At 36.7% G+C, this 25,842-nt stretch overlaps 1 long non-coding RNA gene across 1 annotated transcript in view; it reads left to right on the top strand.

The window, feature by feature from the left end:
- The window catches only part of LOC128250607 (uncharacterized), a 132,077-nt gene that overhangs the window by 93,655 nt on the left and 12,580 nt on the right, over nt 1–25,842 (top strand). Inside the window, exon 2 of the long non-coding RNA XR_008266635.2 lies at nt 12,811–12,887. This is a non-coding gene — a long non-coding RNA (uncharacterized LOC128250607). The remainder of the gene's footprint in view (nt 1–12,810; nt 12,888–25,842) is intronic.

Here is a 25,842-nt window from a genome sequence, read left to right on the forward strand (position 1 = left end):
ACATACACGGCCACACTTCAAGTCATTTGTTAGACAAGTGCAATACAATTTTGAAATGTTTCCCATTTTATTTTATAAATCTTTTTTTGTTCTTCTATGAAAGCTGTTAGATTTTATGAAGATAAATATATTGCCGAGGAAGAACAAGAAATGTGTTTGCCAAACTTTCATACAGAGTATCTTCCAGTTTTAATTAAACAGTATCTCAGATGTTGCAGCTTTTCTAAAAGCACTGCCAGGCATTTCACTGTTGGTTTGATGGTTCAGCTTTGAATGTTAGGAAAATATGCAGCGAACTTAATAGAGTCCATTGAAAAATCAAAAAGTAGAACTTAGCAAACAACATGGTAGTGACAGTGTGCCAGTTGCTGGCCTCCTCTTAATGGAACGAATCTATCAAGTGCAAGTAAGTCAACTGGACAGAAGTGATCTCTCTCCAAGGCTTACATATGTAAACATTCGGTTCAACAATGAACTCTATTGAAAGCAATAGTTCGTTAAATTGACATCAGTGATTTTAGAAAAGGTAATAAAATTGAGCCAACAAATATATGTAACAAAAACATGAACGTCGGTCGACTGGTTGTCTCCTCCTGCTTTCTCTCTTTATGTGTAGAACCTTTGTATACAACAATGAAGCGACATAGAATAAAGGTCGATAGGGAGCTGAAGTAAAAATCAGTAGCTGTATCTGTATTTCTGCACATGTGATAGAGAAAGTTTTTAAAGAAATCAACGGCATCTAAGAATGCTTTTAAATCCTTGTGATTCTTTGGAATATTGTCAAGAAGATGCCACCGAGGAGAGGGAGTTGAAATAATCTCGAACAGAAAAAAGAAGCTGTTTTCTGCTTTGCCCGGAAAGGAAATATAAGAAACAAAAACAGGAGAAAGAAGGGGTTTTTAGATATTTATTGTTCTTATTGTTACCATCATCATCCTCATCCTCATCATCATCGTCGTAATCATCATCTTCATTGTCATCATCATTATCATCATCATCATCATCGTCGTTGTTGTTGCTGATATTATTATTATTATTATTATTATTATGATTGCCATTATTGTCTTCTTCACAATTGTGGCTGCTAGCTATATGGCTGGCGAAATTATCGGCGGGAACAAGAAAACGCTTTTGGAAAGAAACCAAGGTGGGTTGTGACTTCAATCTGTTTAGGAAACAGAATACAATGGCAAAACACATACACACACCTCACGCATACACTCACACACACGCATGTACATACATACATACATACATACATACACACATACATACATACATACATACATATATATATATATATATATATATATATATATATATATATATATATATATATATATATATATATATATATATATATATATATATATATATATATATATATATATATGTATATACAGTGTACATTTAAACACATGAGAAGTATCCGTCATAGGATTCCTGGTTCGCTAGAAGGAACAGCCAAAATCCAAACCACTATTAGAGATACTCTTCGAAGGGAATGAAAAATAAAAACGTTTGTACCATATTTTAAGGTTGTGAGTTTGAAATTAGTCTGTCTGTATGTTGCTAGGATATGCGAGTCACAGATATCTTTTTCATTGTAGGACATTTTATGAACACGGACCTGCCAATGTGTGTACGTGCATGCGTGTGTGCATGTGTGTGCGCGCGCGCTTGTGTGCATGTGTGCATGTGTGTGTGTGTGTGTGTGTGTGTGTGTGTGCGTGCGTGCGTGTGTGTGGTGTACGCGTGCGTGCTAATCTAGATGTCAAATTGGCTATGGATACAATAATAATCTAGATGTCTGGTTGGCTATAGATACAAAAACACACAAACGCTCAAACGCACACACACACACATGTATACACACACACAGACACATATGTGTGTATGGTGCATGTGTATAGTGTGTATATATATATATATATATGTGTGTGTGTACACACACACACACACACTCACATATAGATATATAAAAGCCATATAACAGCGATATTCAAAGTGCATTTCTATGTTTGTATGTAGATTTATGACTCCATGGGTGGCAGCATATTTATTACGTTTAACGACAATTATCACAACTAACCTTTTAGTAGGACGTACTTATCGCTCTCTCAGCCTCTCTCTCTCCTTCCTTCTCTTCCTTCTCTTCCTCCCTCCCCTCTCTCACTCACTCTATCTATCTATCTATCTATCTATCTATCTATCTATCTATCTATCTATCTATCTATCTATCTATCTATCTATCTATCTATCTATCTATATATATATATATATATATATATATATATATATATATATATATATACACATATCTGTGTTGAAGAGCGTAGGCTCGAAACGTAAAAGACTTTCTCACTTCCCGAGCGTTAAACTAATACAACTGTTTGTTTACAAACCCGTCTTCGTCTTTTGTTTTTTTTTTAAATTCTAACTATATATATATATATATATATATATATATATATATATATATATATATATATATATATATATATATATATATATATATATATATATATATATATATATATATATATGTGTGTGTGTGTGTGTGTGTGTGTGTGTGTGTGTGTGTGTGTGTGTAGATTGATAGATTGATAGATAGCTAGATAGCTAGATACACAGATAGATAGGTAGATAGATAGATAGATAAATAGATAGATAGATAGATAGATAGATAGATAGATAGATAAATAGATAGATAGATAGATAGATAAATAGATAGATAGATAGATAGATAGATAAATAGATAGATAGATAAATAGATAGATAGATACATTTCTTTTATTAGCCACACAGGGCTCAACACAGAGGGGACAAATACAATGTAGAGCTTTTCTTTTTGGGAGGGGGAAGGAAGGAAAAAAAAAAAAAAAAAAAAAAAAAATTGGTGGTGTCGATCAAAAGGGATCGTAGGAAGGGAAAAAGGGGCAGTTCGATCAAAAGGGATCGAAAAAGAAAAAAAAAGAAAAGGAAAGGCCGATCAATAGGGATCGTGTATCACACAGTAATGTTCTCGTGTAAAAAGAGGGGAGGACAGTTTAGGTTTAGCCGTGGAAGGAAAAGCCCACGGAAAAGACCACGGTAACCTTGGTCAATATTCTCATTGAAGAAACTATAACAGTAAGTGACTCTCTTTTACCTTTCTGTTTTTTTTTTTTTCTTGTTCATAGGGTTATGCTCAAGATGGCTCCGTCGTTCACACGTGCCATCCTTGCTACATTCACCCATCTTTTTTTGAAGCATTCACTAGACAAGACTTCCCTTTCTACTCTCAACTTCCTCTTCAGGTGATACTTGAAGAAGTTGATGAGAGATTGCCCAGAGAGGAAAGTCTTTGTCTCTAGACCTTTCAGACGCGTCCACCATACACATTCTTTCGCCATAGCCACAAGTACGATGAAAATAGCTCTTCCTTCCCGTTTAAAGGAAGGAGGCGCGACAATATTCACGATAGACTCGGCTGATAGACCGACTCGTCCCACACGCGATAGCAGTTGTTCGACGTAAGCCCACAGCTCGGAAATGGTGGGACACTGTACGAGTGCGTGCAGAACGGTTTCGTCGCTCTGCCGGCATCTCGGACAGGTCGGCCCCGTGTTTCTCGAGCCATGCCTGTAGAGCTTATCCCGAACGGGTAGTGCTTCTCGATAGCACTGCCAGGCCAGGGATCTCTGGAAGTTGTCCATAGGTCCCGGCCCGAAGGTCGTCTTAAACAGGCGGGTCAGGTATTCCTCGTCGACGCCCAGGTTCGCCCCGAGATCGTCGTCGTACCTTCCCTCCACTAATCCACTATAGAATGCGTTAGTTGTGATGCAGTCGCTCAAGGTTGACCCGGGTTGTTGGAGTTGCCGAAGAGCAGCGCGACACTCGCGGTGCCATTCGCCCTTCCTCGGCCTCTTCTTGATCCATGACTGCAGTTCGGTCATGGAGACGAGCTGCGGGAAAGCGCGCCGCACAAACGGTGACCACACCTGTTCACCGCTGTCTACGTAGAGCCGGAGATGTCGCAGTCTCAGCGCGTGTCTGCGCATCATCAACCACGGCATGCCCAGTCCTCCTTTTAACGGGTGTTGGCAGCAAACGGATCGCCTAACCATCGGAACGCTTCCTTTCCACAAGAAGCGGAAGAGGATGCGCTCCAGTTTGGTGATGGTAGGGTCGGGACAAGGAACGACGGTCAGGCGGTAGTAGATGACGGACGCGATGTACGTGTTCGCCACCTCCGCCCGACCTTTCAGGGAAAGCTTCCTCTCGGCCCATTGCCGGGCTAGAGTGGCCACCCTTCTCGTTATCTCGTCCCAGTTCTTCTCCGTTTGGAGGTCTGGACCAAACCAGACCCCGAGCATCTCAACCGGACCGTCAGTCCAACGTCCCACGACGGAGGCGCTACTTGACGGCATGGGGTTGCTTCTCCAGGTGCCGAGCCGCAAGCCCACTGACTTATCCCGGTTGATTTTCGCTCCCGTTACCGCTTCGTAGTCTCTCAGTGTCTCGCCGACAAGCTCGATGTGCTTTTGGCTAGACACTATGACGGTGACGTCGTCCGCGTATGCCGACACGCTCGTCCCGCATCCCAACTCTCGCGGGATGCCCCTCAGCGTCAGATAGATAGATAAATAGATAGATAGATAGATAGATAGATAGATAGATAGATAGATAGATAGATAGATAGATAGATGGATATATAGATATATGGTGGGTTGGAACTCCCGAGGAACTGGTCAAATATTCTATTCACACGGCTATACAATACGTATATGTATGAACAAATATTTTTTCAGACACGTGCCCCCCCCCCCGACAGATACACACACATACACAAACACACATATACAAGCACACACACACAAACAAACACACACATACACACACGCACACATACAAAAACACCCATATATATACAACTATATATACATATACGACGAGCTCCTTTCAGTGTCCATCGGCCAAATTCACTCAGAACGTTTTGTAGAATGCACTGCGCAGGGTACCGCTCAGGGGGGCGAACAAAACCGGTGCCATGCGATTGGGAAGAAAACTTTTTACCACACAGCAACGCTTGCGGGAATAAGAAACCAAGATCCATATATTAATTGCAATCAGAAGCAACAGAAGATATCGGTTTCTCTGATCGCAGAGGATTTTGATAAAAGTAGCCAAGAGCCAGAATAAGGCGGTGTTCGCGAAGATAGCGGAGAAGCTTTATTACTGAAGAGGACAGACAAAGCAACGGGATTCAGTAAGAATGATCACGAATAAAGATAAGAAGCCGCTTTATTCAACTCTCACCATCATACGTTTGCCATTATACATGTAGTTATGAAATATAAATATGAATATAACAACATGTGTGTACGTAGAGGTGTGAGTGTATGTATGCATGGGTGCATGCATATGTGTGTGTAAGTGAGTGAGCGAGTATGTGCGTGTGTGCGTGCGTGTGTGTGTGTGTGTGTGTGTGTGTGTGTGTGTGTGTGTGTGTGTGTGTGTGTGTGTGTGTGTGTGTGTGTCTGTGTGTGAGTTTGTGTATGCAGCTGAAGAGGGCGAAAAATATAATACACTCCTATTATCCTAGATAATAGTCTGTAAAATTGAAGACGTGTCGACTGGAAAATTACTATGCGGGCGCGCGCACACACACGCACAAACACACACACACACATATATATAGATATACAAATATATACATAGTGCGTATATTTATGTACACGTACACCAAACATAATGCATATTTGTGTATATGAGTAGCATAGTGTATATACAAAGATAAGATATTTACATTCTTTTATTGTATATACATATATTTAATTGGTTTCAATTTATCTCTTCCGCTCTCTCAATCTCCTTCGTCATGCATATATGCATATATATGTATATGTGTGTGTGTGTGTGTGTATCTATTTTTACATATATATATATATATATATATATATATATATATATATATATATATATACATACATATGCACATAAATTATATACATATATATTCATTTATTCTTTTACTAGTTTCAGTCATTTGAGTGCGGCCATGCTGGAGTACGACCTTTATTCGAGCAAATCGACCCGAGGACTTATTCTTTGCAAGTCTAATACTTATTGTATCGGTGTCTTTTGCCGAACCGCTAGGTTAACGTGACGTAAACACACCAGCATCCGTTGTCACGCGATGTTGGGGGAACAAACACTCACACGCAAACATATACACATATATACATATATGTATGCATGTATATATATATATATATATATATATATATATGTGCGTGTGTGTGTGTGTATGTATATATGTATATATATATATATATATATATATATATATATATATATATATATATATATATATATATATATATATAAATATATATATATATATATAGTTATAGTTAGATAGATAGACAGATAGACAAACAGGCAGACAGACAGACAGACAGACAGTTAGACAGACATACAGATAGATAGATAGATAGATAGATAGATAGATAGATAGATAGATGCATAAATTTAAATATATAAGACTTACATTTGTTACTACAACATAAACGCCAAAACATTTTGTAGCGCAACAATTAAGTGCATTAACACACAAACATAGTCAAACAAATATACATACATACCTACACACATAACACGCTAATAACATACATACGTGTGTGTGTGTGTGTGTGTGTGTGTGTGTGTGTGTGTGTGTGTGTGTGTGTGTGTGTTTGTAGTTGGGAGCACTGCAACACAAAATTAAGCAATAAATATATAAAACCCATAAAATGAATGACAAATATCATTGATGCTTCAGTCACAATAGATACGGTAATAGCTAAATTAAACAAACTTCTTTCTTAAAGTGTTTCTATGAAGCATTATCGCTGTCTCTTCTACGGTTTCCTATTTAATCTTTAAACGCCATTTCCGGTGATTCACTCCCGTTTCCTCTTTCGTCTTGTTGTTATCTCTCATTTTTGCTTGTTTCTTTTTTTTTTTTTATTAATTACTGTCTTCCTGTATTCGTTATCTATTTGTATTTGCGTTTATATTTATTTTTTATTTATGCGTATGTATTTGTTTTTATATTTGTGTTTATGTATGCATGTATATATATATATATATATATATATATATATATATATATACGTGTGTGTATTTTGTAAGTATTTATCTGTTTATATTTATGTATATATATATATATATATATATATATATATATATATATATATATATATATATTTATGTATATATGTGTGTGTTTTTGTAGTTATATATTTGTGTTAATATTGATTATTATTTAATTTACCTTTTTTGTTATATTATTTTATTTACTTTTGTTGGGTGTTATGTTGGTTTAGTTTCATTTACTTTTGCACAATTCCTGCAATATTCTTTTCTACTCTAGGCACAAGGCCCGAAATTTTGGGGGAGGGGCCAGTCGATTAGATCTACCCCAGTACGCAACTGGTACTTAATTTATCGACTCCGAAAGGTTGAAAGACAAAGTCGGAGTCGGCGGAATTTGAACTCAGAACGTAAAGATATACGAAATACCGCTAAGCGTTTCTGCCAGTTCGCCACCTTCCAATTTCTGCTTAAGTAAGGAATTACTATGTTATTGTCTATGTTTCGGAGGTTGAATAAAACAGTACCAGTGGTATGCTGGTGTTCATGAAGTGGTGTGTTCTCTAATGAAGGATGTGTAATCTTGTGTCTCAGATAGAAACCGACATTCTGAATTTTCTGTTTCACTCATGTTCTCCGTTCGGATCTTCGCTTATGTCTTCCATATCTAAGGGGCATTGCCTTTAATTTAGTAATTTACACTATTTCTTTCTCTCTCGTTTCTTCTGTGTACACACAGATACACGCACACACACACACACACACACACGCACACACACACACACACACACACACACATACCCGCGCACATGCATACAGAGGGGTGTCATTCTGTCTGCTTCTCTATTTCGCATTCTATCTGCCTGACTCACACACAGGCTTACACCTACTATCCTTTCACATATTTATTTATACACACATACACACACACACACACTGAACTGCTAAAAAAAATCAAGGTAATTCTTTGTTGGGCAGGGGGGGTCATTCAGAAAGTCACGTGGGTTGCAGTTTTCCTGACTAGTTTCGAAGCTCACTCGTGGACCATCTACGTTTGTAGGTTTTATTGGTTGCACCGTCTTAATGACTTACATGTAGCAAAACAAACTGGAGCATCAACAGTTGTCTTGGGTGTAGATACGCCTCAGTACCAATAATAAAACAGTTACACAACAATAAATATTAAATTAATAATCTGTTAACTTCATCGCTTCAGTAATCCCGTTTTACTTTCTCGCAGCTACATCAATATAACACTTAATCTCTCAGAAACTCACAAAAAAACAAAATGGCTTTCTGACATTTTTTTTCGTTCTATTTCATAGGAAACTTCAGACAATTTGGCTGAATGAATAAATAAGCATTCAATATATTTACGTTGTATTTTCCTCCGTGATGTCTCCCTGGGGGAAGAAGCTGCCAAATGATTGATGAATCGATCTATGATAATCTGTTGTACAATGAATGAAAGTAATCAAGACTAAAACGATGGCGATTTAAGTAAAATTATTCGTTCGAAACATCTGGAACAAAAGCACAAACTCCCAGAGTAGTTCACGTGATGTAGACGACGTAAGATATAGATCGATGAATTGTGTTGAGTCGCTGTAACCCGATGGCCTGGCATGGCCTGATAGCCGAGATATCGATCAGAAAACTTCGTGGGTCAATGATTAAATTTTTGTTACCAATGGTTGTGCGGAAGATATTGATGAAGATGGTAGTGGTGGTGTTGGTGATGGCGATGATGTTGGTGTTGGTGGTAGTGGTGGTTGCGGTGGGAGTAATGAAGATATTGAAAGTGTTTCTTTTTTTTTATTGGCGGTGGTGATGGTAGTAGTACTGATGATGATACTGGTAGTATTGTATGTTGTAGTGATGGTAATGGTGGTGTTGGTAGTAGTGATGATGGTGGCGGTGTACTGGCGGTGGTGAGGGTGATGGGCTAATGGTGGTAATTGTACTAAACTGACGTGTTAGTAAGTATGAACAACACATTAAGTTGGTGAGTCATCTCCTAAGACTTCATCTTCGTATACGATATATCTAGAGAAATATATATATATATATATATATATATATATATATATATATATATATATTATATACACATACACGAAGGGGTGCTGAAAAGATCCTGGTTTTAAGGATATCACGAATGGCCTGGTTGGCGCCCCAACCTTTCGAGTTCTTTTAAAGGGATTAGAGAAACTGAAGGACCGCTGCCATAGGTGTGTGAATCTGAGAGGGGGAATATGTTGAATAAATTCACAACTAACTGATCGTCCTGTATTTTTCTTTTACCCAAAACCAGAAACCTTTGAGCACCTCCTCGTACATATCAAAATATATAGATATAAGTTCATATAAGATTCTATACTGCATTCCTGGACTCTCTCGGGGCTTTGATGAATGAGGGTTCAATATGCCACAGCTGATCTGTGAAAAACGATAAACACTCTGCGACCTCCGAAATACAGGTTAAAAGCCGAAGACTTCCAGTAACATCTACCCATCCCCGTCGCTTCTTACCTTGTTACCACTGGATTTATGAAGAGAGTGTGATGGGGTTGGTGCTGGTGCCCTGAGTTGCTGAACAACCTGCATGAAGATTATTAATATAGAGGATATGGTCTGTGCACAAACAGTCCCGTTCTCTCGTCCTTCAAACTTGTACAGATCTGGTGCAACAAGGGCCGCAAAGCCAGTAGATAGAATGCAGGATTTGTATGGAGTTATCTTCTTTTAGTTGAGCAGCTAAAGACAAGAATGGCCTCATCTGCCTTGTATCCGTTGGGGGTGCCTGTGAGTAACATCCTGGAAGCAATTTCGTAGCATTCTAATTATCCCAAAGCGGGGACCTTGGCAAGTGCTACCTTTTCCATACGATCCTATTAGAAACAGCCGTCACTTCTTTTCATGGTTGGATTCACAAGTGCGATCAACTGAGACTCAACGTATAATCTAATCTTCTTGTTCTTGGTTCTTGGTGTATCTCTTGGTCTTGTTCCGGTTTGCTCGGCTTGAAGAATCCGTTTGGCGATTCTGGTTATTTCCGGCACCATTCTACTCACAGGTCCACAGTACGGGAGATGTGTCCTTTCAATGCAGAAAATTAGCCTCTTGACCTGAAGCGACTTCCTGATCTTCGCGTTACGTACCATATCGAGTTAACGTTATTCCACAGATTCTTTTGGATATCTGGAGTAATATTACTCGATAGTGTCGTACTCTGTCGGCCATTATACGATTTATACCAAACGAATTATACACTAAAACGTGGGGATTTGGACTAGGTGCTAAAAATAGCAGCAAAATCACCCTGAAATCCCATCCTGATGTAATAAAAACGAAAGGTACGTTAACTACCCTATTCTTACGCGCATCAATATATAGACTATATGAGGTTAGTATTCAGTGTTATCTCCTTACAATACAACGGCTTCCTTACGTCCTTACAAACACGCAAACACGCACACATACACGCACATACGCACATTCTTGCTGTTCATATAAAACACTTCTCCGCACGCGAACCGTTAAATATTAAACGAAAGTGGCAGTCACTTTTGCCTCGAAAGTCTGGCCTATAACCGTATTTACGTTGTCGTTCTATTGATTTATTGAAGTATCGTTCATCAATTATCTTTGGTCTCCGTATTGCTGTCACAGATGTAATGCTATTCATGGAACGGTTTAAACGCTGGTGTCGTCAGTGTTGCTGGATGTCGTTAACATGCAAACTACAGCAGTATATAATTCGATATTGAACAGCAGAAAATCAAATATGATAGCGACGTACTCCAAACCAATCAGCTGCCGTAGTTTCAATTTGCAATGTTACCCTGTTGTTGCACTTGTTCTTTACTTATTGACTTTTCTCGTTGATGTTCAGATATTTTGTAGACATGGAAACCAATCCAAAATAATTTTGCACATAAGCACAAGGCCTCCAATGTTTCAATGATTGTGCAAAGGGGAGAAGTCGATTAAATCGATTTTCTGTTCTTTACAGGATTTTTATATCGATCTCGTTGGGATCTGAATTCAATGAAACAACGCACTATTTTTTCAGGCATTCAAGCAATTTCATCACCCAACGATTTTAATAATAATAATAATAATAATAATAATAATAATAATAATAATAATAATTTCAAATTTTTCCACAAGGGCAGCTTGGGGGAGGTGGGGATGATTTGATGACATTGACCCCAGTGTTCAGCTGGTATTTATTTATCGACCCCAAATGAGAATCACAAGATCTTGTGGTGCCTCCACATAAAAACTAATCATCCTATTGAAGTAAGATGACAAGATATGATTATAGGGATAAAATAAATCCAAAGTGTAAGGTCATAGACTTTGCAATTCCCTACGATAGCAAAGTCGACACCAAAGAAAAAAAAATTGTGGTATATCAGGATCTAGCCAGAGAGAACCTGAAAGGATGAAAGACAAAAAGTGAACCTCGACGGAATTTGAACTCAGAACGTAGCGATGGGTAAAATACCGTTAAGCATTACGTCCAGCGTGCAAACGACTCTGCCAGCTTGCCGGCTTCCGTAGCAATGATAATAATAATAATAATAATAATAATAATAGTGATAATAATGATAGTGATAATAATAATAATAATAATAATAATAATAATAATAATAATAATAATAATAACAAAATACAAAGACCTGGAAATAGAGATAACTCGAATGTGGAATCTAAAAACAGAAACAATTCCTATCATAGTAGGTGCCTTAGGTATAATAAAAAAATATTCAGACAAATACATAACAAAAACACCAGGACTTACAAATATATATAACATACAGAAAATTGCACTACTGGGTACTGCACACATTCTACGCAAAACACTTTCAATACAGTAAACATAAGAGCACCACAGCAAACCACAGCACATACCCAAGGCGCACAGAGCTGCGCTCGGTAGTGAAGTGAAAGCACGTTATAAAAATAAAACTACTGAATAATAATAATAATAATAATAATAATAATAATTCCAACCTTATGAGGCCGAACTAAACTGAGAAAAACAATGCATTTAATACAAATTCATATGTATGCACCGGATTACACTCGACAGAAATTAAGGTATCGAAATTATTTCATTGATTAGACAGAACAGTTAAATTTTAAATGCTGAAATTCCAAGGACATCGCAGTATATAATGTTTGAAATCTCTTAAAATCATAATTGATCTTGCATCTTAATGAGAAAGCTGATTCTCCAGTGTTGTGAAAAGTTCAGAGTTGTTAGGTGTGATTGATGAGGCGATAATTCTTAATTAGTTTACAAGATTATCACCATTAAGTTTTGTCCTGCAGGGTTACTTGGATTAATTGAATATCGAGAAAAATTGATCGTTATAAAAATAGTGATGAAGTCATTCACTGCTTGATTACTAAAAATTGACATCTTTCATTATGTATTTAGCATTCATAAATTCTCAAATACACAAACTATGAAATTTGGATATAACATACTCGAATTATATGAGAATTAAAACAAGCAAGAGTTCATTGGCTAACATCAAAAATCACACCACGCCTTTTATTTGTAGCTTGTGTTCATAATTTTGAAAATCTTGAAATTTCATTTGAAACTAATTTCAATCACTGAAACCTTTTGAAGTTTATTTAACCGTCTGTTTTGGTTTTCTGTTGTTTTAGGGTTGGATTATGTATCCGGCAGTTTTACCAGACACAATAAGGAGACATGCAGCATTAAGTCAAAGTCACTTATGTTGGTAAGAAACGATTCGTCTTTTATAATTTCTTCATTATGTTGCTAATAATATCGCCAACCATGCCAAACCCCAGAAACGTGTTTGATTTTCTTATTCTTTGAATGGAATAGCTGTAACAATCACGAACTTTTGTTTCAGATAGTAATTCACAGGGGCTAAACATAGAGGGAACAAAGGGTTAAATTCGATTCCATCGACCCCAGTGCGTAACGGGTACCTATTTAATCGACCCCGAAAGGGTGAAAGGCAAAGTCGACCTCGGCGGATTTTGAACTCAGAACGTAACGGCAGACGAAACACCGCTAAGTACGTGTGTGCGCGCGTGCATGTGTGTGTCTCTACATTTCTATGCATCTATTTATCTGTTTATCCCTCTATTCATTTATCTGTCTCTCTCTGCCTCTCTCTTTCTCTCTATCATTAATCCAACTTTGTACAATTTGACTAATCTTTATTCTATTATCGAGAGACAATTCTGAAGAAATTGCATTCTAACAAAACCACATGCAACAAAACACACACACACACACACACACACACACACACACACACACACACACACACACACACACACACACACACACACACACACACACAAAGACACACAAGCACATCCAAACACAAAGACACAGAATTACCACTTCTCTTCTTTCTCCATTTCCTCCAATTGTATTAGACACATACACACACACACACACACACACACATATTTACATACATACGCGCAATCTCACACACATACACCTACGGCATCACACGTACCCCTACCCGACTCTGAGCTTCCATTCCGTCCTTACACCCTCCGCCATAAGTCCACGGTCTCATTCCTGGTATTTTGTCTCTCTTCCATAATTACAACTGGAACACCTTCAAGACTAACCACATGATACACACATATATATATCACATATATACACGTGCATACACACAAGACTAAAACATACATACACACATACATACATGCAAGCACGCACATGTATGCACACACATGCATACATATGTATACCAACATATAACGCACACATGCACATACATGCATATGTATGTACATATGCATACTCATATGGCATACACATACGTACACATATATACACAAGTATGCACACATACGTACACAAGTACAGATACATGCACGTGACGTACTCATATACACACATTTGTATACATGCGTACACATATCTGCACATACGCATTCACACATTCACACATAAGTAAACATACATACACACGAACATACACACGTGTTCACATAGACACACTCCAAAGGAGACAAGAAACATGTAGCACAAATGTTAGTTTTTTTTCCTCGATAATAGAAAAGAGACTTCGATTTTTCATCATCTTTTCATAAGAATACCATAGCAGACATACTGGAAGTACAAACAAACGTACACACACACACATACATACATACATACATACATACATACATACACACATGCATACATGCATGTATAAATACATACATGCATACGAACACACATATATACACACACCAAACGCATAGGCGCTCACACATTGACTAAATGTGTTTGTGAGTGTGCGTGCGCGTGTGTTTGTGTGTCAGTGTGTGCATGTGTGTGTGTGTGATAGTATGTACGCATGTATATATATATATATATATATATATATATATATATATATATGAATAATACATACATGTATATATATGTCTGTATGTACTATGTATGTATGTATATATATATGTATGTATGTATGTATGTATGTATGTATACAGAGTTTCATTATTGCAATTCTACATTTTGACCATTTCTTTTAGACGGAATATTCTTCATGTCCATATTCCTTATTTATTCTATTGTCGGACATAATACAAAGAAAATAATTTTTGGAAAGTAATTTACACAGCTACGGCCTCTGGGCTTTCCGTTTCTTCTTTATTGTAAAATGAGCTTGCTCTCATTTATTCTCAGACTTTCTCATATCACACGAGACTTCACAAAGTAGCCATCATGAATAATTCATTGGTTATTGAAATAAACCAAAGAATCTAAGATGTTTTCCTCTACTCCCACTTAAGGACTACTTCTTGCATGAAACTAGTCAGAGTCCTGTATGTGAATGGTTGTGTGATGGTCATTAATATGGAAATATTTCACTTATTATCTATAAAGAATTCTCTCTTTATTTGTTGATTTATATCGCACAATACATTTTATACAATCATACATATGCAATATCTTGTTTCTTTGTTCGAAGTTAAAGGCTTACTTCATCTATGCTCACATTTTCTTGCTGCGCATGTACAGAAGAAAAGAATTGATGAAAAGGAGCGAAGACCTTCGTCGGAGAATTCAACGATTAAGTCGACGCTAGACATGTGCAATAGTTTCATATTCATTGGTCATTAATGGCTCGGTAATCGTGGCACTCCGTCGGTTACGAAGACGAGGGTTCCAGTTGATCCGATCAACGGAACAACTTGCTGCTCATGAAATTAATGTTCAAGTGGCTGAGCACTCCACAGACATGTGTACCCTTAACGTAGTTCTCGGGGGAGATTCAGCGTGACACTGAGTGGGACAAGGCTGGCCCCTTTGAAATACAGGTACAACAGGAACAGGAGGAAAGGGTGAGAGAAAGTTGTGGTGAAATAGTACAGTAAGATTCGCCACCCGCCCCCTGCCGGAGCCTCGTGGAGCTTTAGGTGTTTTCGCTCAATATACATTCACAACGCCCGGTCTGGGGATCGAAACTACGATCCTACGACCGCGAGACCACTCCCTAACCGCTGGGCCATTGCGCCTCCACCCTGTATACGTAGTTATGTGTATATACGTATACACGTGTGTGAAGAATGAGTTCTTTTCACATATAACTAATTTCAAATTTGTATTTCCAATCATTTCATCTTTTAGTTCTGAAATACATAGAATTATTTATATTGCATTGCGTACGTCCCTCTCTGTCTGTCTCTCTCTCCTTGTCTTACCCCACCCTCTCGCTCTCTCTCTTTCCATATGTGTATGTATGTATGTATGTATGTATGTATGTATATACGTACGATCCATAGACATATTGTACACATTTCTATTTTCCCAATGAATTTATGTAAAAAATACTCAATCATTATTATTATTATCATTATTATTATTATTATTATTATTATTATTATTATTATTATTATTATTATTATTATTATTATTATCATTATCATTATTATTATTGATGATGATGATGACGATGATGATGATGATAATAATAATAATAATAATATTACTCTTATTATTGTTGTTGCTGTTGCTGTTGGTGGTGGTGGTGGTGGTGTTATATCTATTATTGATGATAATGGTATCATGTTATCCATTCAATCATATATTTTTCGAAAGATGTTCCATTCCTCCTTCCGTAGTTCAGTCTGTCTCCATCCGTTTATTATGTGTAATCACGTCTTATCTATCCATCTATCTATCCATCTATCTACCTATCTAGCTATCTGTCTGTCTGTCTGTCTGTCTGTTTATTTATCTATCTATCTGTCTATCTATTTATAAATATATAAATGTATGCATTTTGGCATGTATGTATATATCAGCCAATACATTCTTCTCGTCCATTCGTCTTTCTATCTAACTTTCATTCTTATCTATCTATCTATCTATCTATCTATCTATCTATCTATCTACCTATCTATCTATCCGTCTGTCTGTCTGTCTGTCTGTCAATCTATCTATCTACCTACGCTTCTTTCTCACAAAACCTTTCCCTCCTCCCCCTCCTCTTCTTCCTCCTCTTCTTCCTCCTCCCGTTTCGATTCATCATACCCGCAGCAGCTTTCTATTCCCTACCGTACAAACCCCATACCGACTCACTTCCCTTCATTGCTTGAAACCAAAAATTGAAGAAATCTAAAACTGCAAACAGATGGAATGGTTATTCCTTTATCTGCCAACATAAGTGATTTGATGAAAGATTTTTACAATTACTATAGAAAATAACACATGCCTTTCATACTTTCATACATATATAGGTTTTTCCATCGAATACCCGATGCTATATTATTATTATTATTATTATTATTATTATTATTATTATTATTATTATTATTATTATTATTCATTTCATTTCGTAATCGTATCTCGTCAAAATGGTGGTAGAGGAAGAGAAAAAAAAAAAACTTTAGAAATATTAAAGTATTGATTTTTGATGTAGCCATGATGTGTGCGCGCGCGAGAGTTTGCGTTTGTGTGTGTGTGCGTGTGTGTGTGTGTGTGTGTGTGTGTGTGTGTGTGTGTGTGTGTGTACATATATATGGATACGTATGCATGTACATATACTCAGACTCACACACACACATACTCATGTTTCTGCATATATATATAAGTATGTATATATGTGAATGTATTAGCCATTGTGTATCTGTGTGTGTGTGTGCATGTGTGTGAGTACGTGTGCTTGTTTGTGTGTGTGTGTGTGTGTGTGTGTGCGTGTGGTTGGGAAAAGGTTTCTTTGAGACGCCATTTATTGTCGCTTCTCTTCCTGAAAAAGGAAGCCATACAAATGGTAGATATTGTTACATATAGATATATACCAGCCTACATTTTACTTCACATCGAATTTAACTATGCACGTATAGATCATTACACACACACACAAACTCACACACACGCACACACACAAATACACACACACATACACACACACAAGCATATATAAACGCCTGAACACGTAATTGTTTGTGTGTGCATGTATACATATATGTGTGTGTGTGTCTGCTTATGCATATACTTATGAAAGTATGTATGTATATACAATATATATATGTGTGTGTGAGTGAGTGTGTGTGTGTGTGCGCGCGTGCGTGTATCTGTGTACATTCGAAGACGGTTCTAAAGATTGACAATGTAATTCACAATGAATTGGTCAGTTTTACAGTGATCTTGATTCACACCATCATAAACTGGACATATATACTGTCACTAGAAATATACTGCAGCCTTCATCAGGTGTCCTGGTAGAAATTTGAACCCAAACCTGGGTTCTCATCCCTAAGGTATTTTTGCTGATGTTCTAATTACTACTACTACTACTACTATTATTATTATTATTATTATTATTATTATTATTATTATTATTATTATACCAGAATAATCAATATTTATAAGACGTTTAGTGGATATTAGTTACCGTTTTATTAATTTATTAATGTTTGTTATTTCAATGTCAAGGAGCAACGGATTGGCAGAAATGATGATGCTAAAAAAAAAAAGGGGGGGGGTTGTTTTAATTCATTAAGTTCTTGAGCTCAAATCCTGTAGAGGTCAACTTAGCCTTACAATTCTTCGCAGATCGATAATATAAAATATCATTCAAGCACTGGAATCGATTTAAATTGCTTAACATCCCTCCCCTTAAAATATTAAACCTTCTTTCCTCACCGAGAAACAATTACTTTAAGGGACTACGTGAAAATCTCATCCGAACATCACTCGACACTACGGTGTAAATTTTAGCAAAGTTTTATCTATAACATCCACACGTTATATACACTCACTTCTGCTGCCATTTTTCATTTTCATACTTTCAGCTAAATACATTTATTTATTATTATTATTATTATTATTATTATTATTATTATTATTATTATTATTATTATTATTATTATTATTATTATCATATTTAATTTAGATGTTTTTATTAAGTTTCATGATTGATTAATCATCTCTTCTAGTTTTCCTCATCCCGAAACTCACGTTGAATAATGAACGATTTATTCAGTGCGCAAATAAACTTCAAACATTAATCTTTGCCGAGCTTCACAAAATTAGTTTATAATCATATAAAATATATAAAGTCAATATTTTTATTCTTTATATACCACTTCTCCTTCTTTCGTGAGTTATATTTTCATTGTTTTAACTGATTTTATACTTTAACTTACAATATATACATACCTACAAACATATATATATATATATATATATATATATATATATATATATATATATATATATATATATATATAAACTATTTACATCGTTAATGTTAAATGTCATTAAATTTTTAACGGTTTTTTATTATTTTTACATTGCTTTGTGGTTCTTATTTAAACGCTCTTCATCTCATATTCATTAAACAAAAATATATTTTCACACTTTAAACGCAAAACGAAATGCATTGAAACACTGCAAACTCACAAAATATTCTTTATTTCTTGATTCTGGTTTTATAATTTTCATGTCGCATCTTTACTGGCAACAAAATTCATTTTCGATTTAACTCGCCTTTGCCAATTTTGGAGTCCAATCCATGGCTCACCTCGAGACAATATTAAAAGATGGTTAAAGGCAATAAGCTGACAGAATCGGTTGCACGCAGAGCGTAATCTTGTTAAGTTCTGAAGTTTCTCCGCATAACCACAATGCTTCTTACGCCGATCAATCATATCGTTTCTATTTGATTTCCTTCGATCACGGTTAAAGTTCCTCCTCGTTTCGCCACCACGACAGTGATCAATTCCTCGTGATCTCCGTGACATGCACTGATCCTCGTGACCGGTGTGTGGAGGAGGTGTAGATCTCAGTAGGTGATACATAGACAAATCCTCTCAATTTGTCACCACCGACACGGTCTCCCCCCTACATCAACTATTGACCGTGCCCCCACCGAACATGGTTAATTACTCGAGAAATTGTCGAATGGCTGACGGCAAATAACAGTTCAAATATCTGACTTTCTTTCTGCACGCAGTGTTTAGCAAGCTGGAAGAATTTTGCGCTTCGTTTCGATGCGAGTGCGTCGATATTGCGTGCAATGCTCGGTCAACGTTAAAACATATTGATTTCAAGTTTTGGCACAAGGCCAGCAATTTCGGGGGAGGCGGGGTTAAGCAAAATTATATCGACTCTACTATTCAACTGGTACTTGTTTAATCGACCTCCGAAGGATGAAAGGCAAAATCGACCGTTGTGGCATTTGATCTCAAAACGTAAAGAGCTAAAAGTTATGCCGCCGCTAAGCATTTTTTTTCGGGCGTGGTATCGATTCTGCCAGCTCGCTGCCTTAATATTAAGAAATATTAATTTCAAAGGGAAATAGTTTCGGAGGCGGAAGTTAAATCGATTACATCGATCCAGTGTTCAACTGGCACTTGTTTTATTGACCGCCACCACCGAAAGGATGAAAAAAGGCAAAGTTGCCCGTTGCGGCATTTGAACTCAGAGCCGCAAGAAATGCCGATAAGTATTTTGCCCGGTCCGTTAACGATTCTGCCAGCTCTCCGTCTTTTAACTGAAAGGAATATGAAAGTAGAACTATATTTATTATTTTCCACAGTCTATAATTACAAAATACAAGACCATGGTCCAGTGGTTAAGTGTGAGTGACTCACAATCGTTAGGTCGAGGGATCGACTCAGGCGGACTGTTGAACCAGGTATTCATTTTTATGTTGCTCGATTTCACTTAGTTGAAACTGCGTCTCAATTGGGACTGGGGTCAACTCAGTGATGGATTAGAGTCCTGTTCAATGGCTAAGGCCCTGTACTGTCAGTCAAGTAAACACCATGAAAATCCACACCAGCTTCCGTTAGCCGTAGTTTCGAGAGTGACTCATTTAGACCTTGTTAGCGTTCAACACTTACCTGAACTAGCCCAATATATATATATATATATATATATATATATATACACACGTTTGCTAATTGTGATTTTAGGGATGAATTATAGTTATTTAACCCAGGTCAGTCCTGTTTCATCACACCTATGATCGAAGCCGTTCCATTCTTGACAATCCACCTTTTTAGGAACATATAAGACTACGTTTTTAGTAAATCATTTCTAAAGACGCTTCGGTATGATTCACAGGAAACTCGGATGCTATTTCTAGCAGGTCCATCGACCACATAAGACTCTATCGTTGGCTTGTGTTCCTTCGGTGCGATTAAAATTTGGCATCGCTATTTTTTCGCCAATATTTGGTACGACTATATTTGTCATTACCGTAGTTGCAGTGGTTGACGTACACGCCCCATTGCCCGACATGAGATCGATCCCACTTCCTTGACGCTTTCACGTGTGTCTATATGGTTACTGTTGCCATTGGTTTTGTCTAGAATAACGCCTTTAATGACTTTCACCTATGAATTTTCTACAAGTTAAAACATGTTTGTCATATAAAACATGCATAAAAACACATGCATAAATACACATGCATATATATATGTATGTATATATATACATGTTTGTATTATGTATATATATATATATATATATATATATATATATATATATATATATATATATACTGTACACGAGCTGGTGCTCATACGTACAGACATGTATATGTTGTTTGGATACGAGCGAAAAACGTGTATGTAAGCATGTATGCGCGCGTGCATGTTGCATGAATGCACATATATATATATATACTAACATGCGTTTATATGTTTACAAGCATGAGTGTATAAATATATATGTGTGTGTGTGTGTGTGTGTGTACACACACGCATATATAATAATTATCTATAAATATACGTACCAGCACGCATGCATAAACCTCTGAATGGTAATCATCAAGTAATCACGCAAATGTGGTCAATAGTCAGCTACGCACATATGAATATTAATACGGAGAGACAAACAGACAGACAGACAGATAGATAGAGAGAAAGAGGGGTGGGGAGGGAGGGAGGGAGGGAGTATTCGTAAGACGATTATTCATACAGTGACATATACATACGGACACGCACGCATGCGCACTCTTCAGTTGGAAACAAGTAATTACAGATGCTTAAATACTTCGGCAATTTTTATCTTTTATTCTTCAAGAGGTGATTAAAATGCTCAAGTTTATTGACAGTGGCCTTGGAAACGGGTGGAGGTGGAGGGTGGTGTTTACTGCTCTCGGTGCTACTTCGGTTGGTCTCGTGTCTTTTATTTTTCGTCCTGTAATCTTTCAGATTCTCGAGGGCAAAAGATCACAGAGTAGCTCTTACTATGACATGTAATGACAGAAACTTTTCCTCTTCCTCATCTAACTCACGTCTTATACCTCGGCGCTCTCAAATGAACCAATTTCGGTTTAGCTTTGTGGCCTCCGCAGGCCGTAAGAACTTGGAAATCCATTTTGTCACCCCTTCCCGACTATATGTTGTCCGCGACAACCCTTAGTGGAACGTAAATATGACGACCGGCCATGGAGTCACTCAACATCGTTTCCAGTGTATTTTATCATCACCCTTCTCTTCTACAAAAACTGGGGTATCGCTGTACAAGGTGGGGGTACATTTAACAGTTTCCCCCTGTCTTTTGACAGAGCCTTCGGTTTTAAAAATGGAGCAGTTAAGTCTATAACTTTTTTCATTTTTAAAGAGAGAATTTCTCCTTAAATCTTTTGTAGTTCTGCTTCTAGTTAATGGTCTGATAGTAAGTAATTCGTTTTTAAAACATAGAAATATTTTTCCATTGTTTCCTCTTGGGTTAGATCCTGAAACAAAGAAACATTGTTTGGTTTACATAATTTTTTCAACTCTCTTTTTATGCTAGGTATGATTAAAAAACAAATACATAACCAAAACACCAGGACTTACGAATATATATATATATATATATATATATATATATATATATATATATATATATATATATATATATATATATATATATATATATATATATATATATATATATATATATATATATATATATATATATATATATATATATATATATATATATATATAAGTATGTATGTATATATAACATAAAAGAAAACAGCACTACAGGGCATCGCGCGCGTTCTACGTAAAGTACTTTCAATATAGTAACAATAAGAGCATCACAACAAACCACAGCACTTTCCAAGGCACAGAGAGCTGCGCTCGGCAGTGCAGTAAAAGCACGTGATAAAGATAAGACTATTGAATAATAATAATAATAATAATAATAATAATAATAATAATAATAATAATAATAATAATAATAATAATAATAAAACATTGGCATAAGGTCAGAAATTTTGTTGGAAGAATTAATCGATTAATGCCACCAAGTGTTTGGCGCGTACTTGATTTTATCGACTTCGAAAGGATGGAAGGACGAAGTAAAAAATGCTCTGCTCACGTCTCTTCGTTCGAGATGTGGACTCGGAACATAAAAGGATGGACAAGTGCTACAAAGCATTGTGTCCAGTCCACCATGACTACCACCTAACACTTTAACACTATCCCCACAACCACCACCACCGCCACAACCATCATCGTCATCATCATCATCATCATCATCATTATCATCATCATCTTCATCAGCATCATCATCATCACATCATCAGCATCATTATCGCTTATACATGATAGAAAATGGATCATTGTCGACTTTGGACCTAAAGAATAATTACATCATCATCATCATCATCATCAACAACAACTACAACTACAACAATTACAACGGCAGCAGCAGCAGCAGCAGCAGCGACGGCAACGTTGATGGCGATGATAAAGATTTCTCGCGCGGATTAATTCCAAGTGGCGTTCCTCAAAGTGGACGAATCTATTAGATTAGCGTAGCGTACTTTAAACGAGATTTCTAAAAGGTTGTCAGATATGCAAATGAGATTTATTCTATTTAAGCTATTAAATGCGCACAAATTAAACGATGAAATCTCTTTTTTACATCTATTAGTTTTTTCGTCCTACTTTTATTTACTCATCTGTGCGCATGTGCGTAAAGGCATATGTGTGTGTGTGTGTGTGTATATATTATATCATATTATATCGTATTATATTATATTGTGTTATATCTCTTCTCTTTGCCAAAGCATTGCTTCTACATCATTAATTGCTTCAGATCCGTCTTTGATATCCTTTCAGTTCTTTTTGGTTTTGTATTTTTTTCTAAATTTTGATTTTATTTTTTGTATGTGTGTGCGTGTATATTTGTTCGTATGTATGTATGTATGTATGTATGTATGTATGTATGCATGTATGTATTTATATGGTGTATGCGTATATGTTAGAGAGAAGACAAAAGGGGAGAGAGAGAAGGGAGAGAGAGAGAGAGAGAAGAGAGAGAGAGAAGGGGAGAGAGAGAAGGGAGAGAGAGAGAGAGAAGAGAGAGAGAGAGGGAGGACCAAAGAGAGGCAGAAAAAGAGAGACAGAGAGAGAATGACAGAGGAGTAGAGAGGGAATGAGAAAGAGAAAGAGGAAACGAGGGGGAGAACGAGTGAGAGAGAGAGAGAGAGAGAGAAAGAGGATGAAAGAGAGGCAGAAAAGAGAGAGAAAAGGAGAACGAGAATGAGAGAGGGAAAAACGAGGGACAGAGAGAACGAGAATGACAGAGGAGGAGAGAAGGAATGAAAGAGAGAAAGAGAAAGAACAAACGAGAGGAGAACGAGTGAGAGAGAGAGAGAGAAGGAGAACGAGAGAGAAGGAGAGAGAGAAAACGAAAATGGGAGAGGGAGGACAATAGAAAGAATTAGAGAGGGGACATGACAGAAAACGAGAGAGAGTAGGCAAGGGAATGTGTATGTGTGTGTGTGTGTGTGTGTGTGTGTGTGTGTGTGTGTTTAAACAAAGAGCGTTCCTGTTGAGTAATTGAACTTAACGCTCTTCTGCGTCCATTTTCCTTGCTCTCCGGGGGATGTTCACTTCTGTTCAAAGCGCTGAGACTTACATGACTCCGAGGCAACAATTCTCAATCATTTTAACTTCCCAGCGCACTAAACATCAAACATAAAATTACTGGCGCCCTTCAAATGAAGATTTTTTTTACATTTTTCTTAAATATATTTTAAAATCAAAAATTTATCAAACAAGAATCAGACAAAAAAAAAATAACAACAATAATTTACCTTTTTATATTGCTTACAAATTTTTGAGTACAATACCATGTGGTTCGGGGAAGGTGGTAAGTCGATTAAATCGAACCCCACTATCCAACTGGTATTTATCTTATTGGCCCCCAGAAAGGATGAAAGACAAAGTCGACGTAGGCGGAATTTGAACTCTGAACGTCCCCTTTCATACTTTATCGACCCCTTTCATACTTTCGGGGTCGATAAATTGAGTACCAGTTGCGTACTGGGGTCGATGTGAAATTTTCTTTTAATTACATTTTTTTATTTCTTATAAATATGTATTTTTGATAAGGTTCGTTTTTTCAAGAACCGAAACATGTTAAATATCTCTGAGAAAATTATAAATTAAAATTCATTTTTTATAGTGGCGTTTTCAAACTTCTTTTATATATATATATATATGTGTATATATATATATATATATATATATACACATATATATATATATATATATATGTCTATGTGTGCGGTGTTGTGTGAGTGGAGAAAATGAGAAAGAAGAAAGACAGAGAGAGAGAGAGAGAGAGAGAGAGAGAAAGAGAGATACAGCGCAGGTGGCATTGTAATGGAGGGAAAGGCGGAGTTTGAGGCGACGCGACAAAGGAGAAAGAAGATGGAGAGGCGGACGAGGGGGGAAGAAGTGGGAGATTTAAATGACAAGCAGTGTTGTGGTTCACCTTGCTGGAAGGTGAATATCATTAATTAAATGAAGTAATTAATTGCAATATTGTCGAATAGTGATTGAGAAATTCAGTGAGGAATTCCTCGAGATTAGACTGAGGGGGGGATGGGGAGGAGACAGGTGAGAAAATATGATGGAACTCATTAAGAAACGGTTGGTAAAATGGCTATAGGTAATGTAATATATATATATATATATATATATATATATATATAATATATAAGTATATGCATATATATGTACATGTATGTACATACCTTCATCTACATGTATATATATATATATATATATATATATATATATATATATATATATATGTATGTATGTATATGTGAATGTGCGTGTGTGTGTAATGGGGCGACAGATGAGGTGAGATAACGATTTGATTGGTTGGTTATTTGGTTAGTTGGTTGGTGGTAGTGGTGGTGGTGGAGGTGAGTTGGCAGGGTTGATGTTGTT

This window comes from Octopus bimaculoides, chromosome 23 (assembly GCF_046866305.1).
Source record: "Octopus bimaculoides isolate indiv1 chromosome 23, ASM4686630v1, whole genome shotgun sequence".
NCBI lineage: Eukaryota > Metazoa > Mollusca > Cephalopoda > Octopoda > Octopodidae > Octopus > Octopus bimaculoides.